Source organism: Octodon degus, unplaced genomic scaffold (genome assembly GCF_000260255.1).
Source record: "Octodon degus isolate 3935 unplaced genomic scaffold, OctDeg1.0 scaffold00201, whole genome shotgun sequence".
NCBI classification, from domain to species: domain Eukaryota; kingdom Metazoa; phylum Chordata; class Mammalia; order Rodentia; family Octodontidae; genus Octodon; species Octodon degus.
In genome coordinates this window covers 2,046,011-2,051,435 of record NW_004524777.1, presented here as the reverse complement: position 1 = coordinate 2,051,435, position 5,425 = coordinate 2,046,011, and the positions used below count along the sequence as shown (strand labels likewise).

Genomic DNA, 5,425 nt, shown 5'->3' with positions numbered 1-5,425 from the left:
CCTGAACACCCTGTAGACCCTCCCCTAAAATAAATAAATAAATAAATAAATAAATAAATAAATAAAAATTAAAAAATTCTATATAACTCAATACAATGTCAATCACCTGTAATCTTAGCTACTTTCGAGGCAGAGGCAAAAGGATGGCAAGTTTGCAACAAGCCTGGGAATCTTAGAGTGAGACCTTGTCGCAAAATTTTGAAAACAAACAAAAATGCCTGGAGATATAGCTGAGCACTCCTTGAGTACAGTCTGTAGTAACAAAAGCACACAAACACAAACATGTCCTCTAAAAATTAATTAGTTACTGTTTATAATTAGACATATCTTAAATATAAAGTATGCGTGCTTATAATTGGTAATATGGACAGCTATTTTAAAGACAACATTATGCAATACAGCAACCATTTTCAATTTATTACCCTTTAAAAAAAGATACAAGAATAAGAAAAAAAGAAGAAAAAAAGAATAAGAAAAAAAATACAGCAACCATTGTCGAATTCTTATTGTTTTGTTTGATGAAGTTCTGTATCATTTCTAATTTTTTATTTTTACTATTTTGTGTTTTCTTTAGATAATAATAAAAAAGAAATAAAAGAATATGTACAAGTATTAAAAGAAAATCTGTAATTGATAATACTATCAAAAGGTAAAGTCACATGCATAATCATACTGGGAAGTGATGATACAGTTCTTGTAGTAATTTATAGAGTATGCTACAAGTATCAGAAAGGAGATGGAACATTTTATCAGAAGCTTAACAAGTAGATGTAGAACACGGTGCCCTCAAACTGAAAAATGAACATTATTAACAAGGGCAAAAGAAATAGTCACTAAAATTGAAACCATATTATTCTGTAAAGTTTTAACAAATGCAAAGTGTTGAAAATACACAGAATCTATTCTCTGACCATAATGGAATCTAACTTAAAATTGCTGAGAAAAATAACTGGAAAATTTCAGGCCAAGCTGCCTGAAAATTTGAGTGAATACTTGGAAATAAACTGCTGTCCAAAGGAGCAATCATTATGAAATTTAGAAAACAAGCTTAAATTGAGTGATAATTGTGGTATGCCAAAATTTGTGTGAGGTCATATTTGACAGCATTATATATGCATACATATATGTCACTACATATCCATTATATGTGTATATAGTCATGGTATACATTAAATGTAAGAAAGCACAATACTAAATTTTATAATAAAGAAAATTGAAAATTGAAGATTTATATATTTGTCTCAAGGAATAAGAAAACTAAGAATAGATCAAATTCAAAGAAATTAAGAGGAAAATAGAGAAGAGAGGATTGGGGAAAAAAAGGGATTCACAACATATCATGTACAAGTACAAATTCCCTACAATAAATGTGATCATTATGTATACATAAAATGTACCAAAAAACTTAATTTAAAAAGAAATCAAGAGGAGTAGAACCCAAAGAAATGTAAATCCTGAGAGGATTGAACTGACTTTGTCAGATAGCAAAAGTCACATTTTTAGTTATATAGGTCTTGCTTTAACTTGGTCTTAACCATCTAGCAGAAAATTGTAACCATGAGGTATAAAAAATAAAGCTATATTAATATGCTGAGTTGTAAAAAGATTAAGTCAACAACTTTGGACAATTGACAGTTGTGCTGATAACTCACTATTATGGACTACTGGACTATATTGGGTTATTTTGCTGAATTCAAGTATCTACAGTCTTTGGACTGGCATCGTGAATGAAAGGGTCTTTTAAAGACTTCTCCAAATACAGCTTCTCTAACTGCAATGGAACACACATTTCTGGCAAAACAAAATGAAAACAGTGGATATGTTGGGAGTCTGGAAGCTAAGAAATGAATCAAATGTGAGTAGGTGGGACTAGGATGCAGTGCCTAAAGCAAACAAGCTACCTCAGTCCTGACATAAACATCCTCTCTGGTTAGGGTCAGCGATTAGTCACTAGGAAACCTTGTGTCATGTGTTACTAACTTTGCAAAAGTATAAATAAAATAATATTTTGTTGTGAAAAAAATATATGCACAAGATAGTAAGGATAGATATACAGCTGCTTTCTCTTAATTCACTAAGACAGATTTGAACTGTTGTTTAGACAAGATATCATGTCTACATCATTTTTCTTTTTTTGCGGAACCATACATTGAACTCAGGTACTTGCACTTGCCAGACAAACGCTTATTCTACTGAGCTATCTCCCCAGCCCCTAGTTATCTCCCTGGTCCCTCATGTCTACATCTTGTCCTCTGAATAACTACTATGAAGACAACAATATGTAATGTGTTAATTATTGTAACTGTCCTACTAACCTGTTTTGAAATTGTTTCATTACTGTTTTATCTTTTCTACTCATTAACATGAACCAAAAATAAAGATTATATATGATTTAGGTTAAAAATAAGAATCCAAAGAAAATAGAAATCATTTCAATTGAAAATAAAATTTCAGTGGGAAAATTTATCAGTGCAAAATGTTAGTGTTTTTAAAGTGCTAGCAAAACTGATAAAATTTAGCAAGAAATAATCAATGTAATTCACTATGTTTAACAGGCAAAAGAAAAAAATCTCATAATCATATCAATTTAGAGAAAAATCAATTAACAAAATTTAGCATCTATTCAAGGAGAAAGCTCACAGAAAACTAGTAAAGGGGGTGTTTGTTAAATTTAATAAAAAATTCTAACAGAACCAAAGTCTAGTATCATACTCTTATTCTGCATAATACTGAGACTCTTCTCCAACACTGTCAAACATGTTATGATTTGTCTGTATTTGTCCCCCTGAAACCTCATGCAATTATAAGGCAGGCTTCTAGAGGTGGGATTAACTCAAGATCCATTGGGATTATGGGTGTGAGCATGACTGTAACTTAAGGTAGACAGACTTGCTCTCTGTAGCCATCATTGTTGCTACTCCTCCATTTTGCTCTCTGTGCTTTGCTGCTGCCAGGAAAAGTTGCTCTCTGCCATGTATCACTCTGCCTTGGAGCCAGCTGAGTATGGCCTGAAACCTCCAGTAATTATGGGCTAATAAACCTTTCCCTCCTTCCTTTTGAGTATCAAATATTTGTCCCAGCAACAAAAGAAAAGAAACTGAGCCAAAACAAAAAAGAGAAAATGACCTACAGAAGAGAGAAGAAAAGTAAAAGGCTATTGACATGTTGTCATTTTGGTCTCAATAGAAAAGTTCAAGACTCTAAAGCAAATATTCAAACAAGTAAATCCCACTAAAGTGCACAGACTAAAGTAAATTCAGCAAAATAAGAAACAAACACAAAATCTGTCATATTTCTATATGAGTAGCAAAATATGTTAAAGTGACATTTAAAATCATACATAAATATATTAATCTCTAGTACATATATAATGTACAATAAAATGCATAATCACTCAACAAATGCAATAGGTAGGTATGCAACTGAAAGCAGTGTATAGTCTTTTGTTTTTATTTTTAAATTTTTATTCATTTTAATGAGAAGAAAAGATAAAATAGCAATGAAACAGTTTTAAAACAGGTCAGTAGGATGTTTACAGTAATTAATACATTGCATATTGCTATCTTCATAGTAGTTATTCAGAGAACAACATACAGACATGATATCTTTTTTTGCCATTTTAGAAGTTTGTTTACTTTTAGATAAGATTCAGGGACCCAATAAATTAACATCCATCAAAATCCATCCTGCAAGTTGTGCTGTTTAAGTCTATGGAATTGGCAATAGCACTGATTTGTCACTGAGGATGAGCCTACTTTTCCAGAGTTCTCATTTCCTACATCTGTAGACTAGAAATGAGCTAATTCACCAACGGTAGGCTCTACCTCCAGGCCTGTGCCGATGAGAAGTAGCTGACGCAGAACAAAGCCAAACCACACTTGATCCAAGACTCGGCTTAGGTGTAGTTCCACACCGAACTTCCCAGGGAACTCTGAATTTTCTCACTGAAAAACAAACAAAAAAGAGGATACAAATGAAGGACCATTTTGCTTATGTATATTCAAAATAGGTAGGACAGATATAGTTATTCAAAATATTTAGGATAGCTACTTTCTCTTAATTCAATGAACAGAAAGATTTGTACCAATAGTGCCCATGGACAGGATACACTGTCCGCATCCTGTACTATGAATAACCACTAAGAAGACAACAATATGCAACATATTATTAAAACTGTCCCACTAATCTGTTTTTTTGCCATAAATTTTTAGATAAACAGTAATGAGACAGTTTCAAATCAAATTGGTAGGACAGTTTCAATAATTAACACACTGCATGCATTCTTCATAGTGGTTACTTGCTGCAAAAGATGTGGACCTAATATCCTATCCACAAACACCACTACAACAAATCATTCTATTCCCCCAAACTAGAAGTACAACTACTAAAAGTACAACACAATATGGGCATCTACATCTATATTTGGCACAACACTATTCATAATACCCAATTTATGGCATCAGCTGAGAAGTCCATAAATAGATAAGTTGATAAAGAAGATGTGACATATATGTATAGTGGCGTATTATTTGACTGTAAAGAATGATATTTTGGATGGCTTTGTCCACTGCCACCTTCGTCCAACTGGTGGGAGCATCTTCTTGTTCTCATCTGCCTCAGGCACACTGCTTTTAGAGACCAAACACCATGCCTTCAATTAAGTTGCAGGGTTCTGATGGGGAGATATTTGAAGTTGATGTTGAAACTGCTAAACAGTCTGTGACAGTCAAGACCAGGTTGGAAGATTTGGGAATGGATGATGAAGGAGATGGTGATCCAGTTCCTCTATCAAATGTCAATGCAGCAATATTAAGAAAGGTCATTCAGTGGTGTACCCACCCTCCTCTTCCTGAGGATGATGAGAACAAAGAAAAGCGAACAGATGACATCCCTGTTTGGGACGAAGAATTCCTGAAAGTTGACCAAGGAACCCTTTTTGAACTTATTCTGGCAGCAAACTACCTAGACATCAAAGACTTGCTTGACGTTACATGTAAGACTGTTGCCAATATGATCAGGGGGGAAACTCCTGAGGAGATTCGCAAGATTTTAATATCAAAAATGACTTTACTGAAGAAGAGGAAGCCCAGGTACGCACAGTGGTGTGAAGACAAGTGAAATGCTGTTCAAGACACTGTAACACTGTAAGGATTGTTCCAAATACTAGTCACACTGCTCTGTTTATAATTGTTAATATTAGACAAGCAATAGACAAATGCAGCAGCAAAACAATTGTACTAGCATAATATTGTGTTCATTGCAGGTGTAGTTTGAGTTACAGATTCCAAACCAATGGCTGAATTTCTTCTAGTCTGAGCAAAATTTGCTGGTTTTCTTTCCTCTGAATAAAACTGAACTGTGGGTTCTCTGTAGAAAGTTGACATTTTGAGCTTTCCCTCTTAAGTGATTTCCACATAGGTTATTG

The 5,425-nt window shown here is 33.6% G+C and overlaps 1 pseudogene; it reads left to right on the top strand.

The window, feature by feature from the left end:
• The first annotated feature begins 4,647 nt into the window (after positions 1–4,647).
• LOC101590949 lies at positions 4,648–5,108 on the top strand (annotated as a pseudogene).
• The last annotated feature ends 317 nt before the right edge of the window (positions 5,109–5,425 follow it).